General features: G+C 59.5%; 1 protein-coding gene across 1 annotated transcript in view; it reads right to left on the bottom strand.

Moving 5' to 3' along the window:
- rtel1 (regulator of telomere elongation helicase 1) overlaps positions 1–481 on the bottom strand; it is a 30085-nt gene that overhangs the window by 882 nt on the left and 28722 nt on the right. The gene's annotated exons all lie outside the window — the stretch shown is intronic.

The raw sequence follows: 481 nt of genomic DNA, 5'->3' as shown, positions 1-481 counted from the left end.
TAGACCTGGTCTATCTGTAAATTAGGGAGTGTGGTCTAGACCTGCTCTATCTGTAAATTAGGGAGTGTGGTCTAGACCGGCTCGGACCCCGTTATAACTGCTTTCAGTTCTAGTTTTACTTTGTCATCACCGATCTTTCCGAACCCTCTGACCCTGAAGTAAAATAAACAGATGCGGTCCTCTGAGTGATGCGTTTGAGGACCGGTGCTGCAGCGGCTCACCTGGGTCCCGGTGCTCCAGTAGAACCAGCCCACGTAGGACGGGTGTCTGAAGAAGGCGTAGACCCCGGTGGTGACCAACACGTGGCTCTGGGCCTTCTCGTTCTGGACGATGTGGTTGAAGTTGGAGCCGGCCGTCAACATGGCCGCCTTACGCAGGCACTCGCCGCACAGCACCAGCAGCAGCCCCACGACGCTGAGCCAGTTCTGCTGCTTCAGCTCTGGGGGGGGGGGGGGGGGGGGGGGGGGGGGGGGGGGGGGGG

The sequence above is a fragment of the Etheostoma cragini genome, chromosome 7, assembly GCF_013103735.1.
Source record: "Etheostoma cragini isolate CJK2018 chromosome 7, CSU_Ecrag_1.0, whole genome shotgun sequence".
Lineage (NCBI taxonomy): Eukaryota > Metazoa > Chordata > Actinopteri > Perciformes > Percidae > Etheostoma > Etheostoma cragini.
Note: the sequence above shows the minus strand (reverse complement) of the source record. Positions and strands in the feature narration are given on the sequence as shown.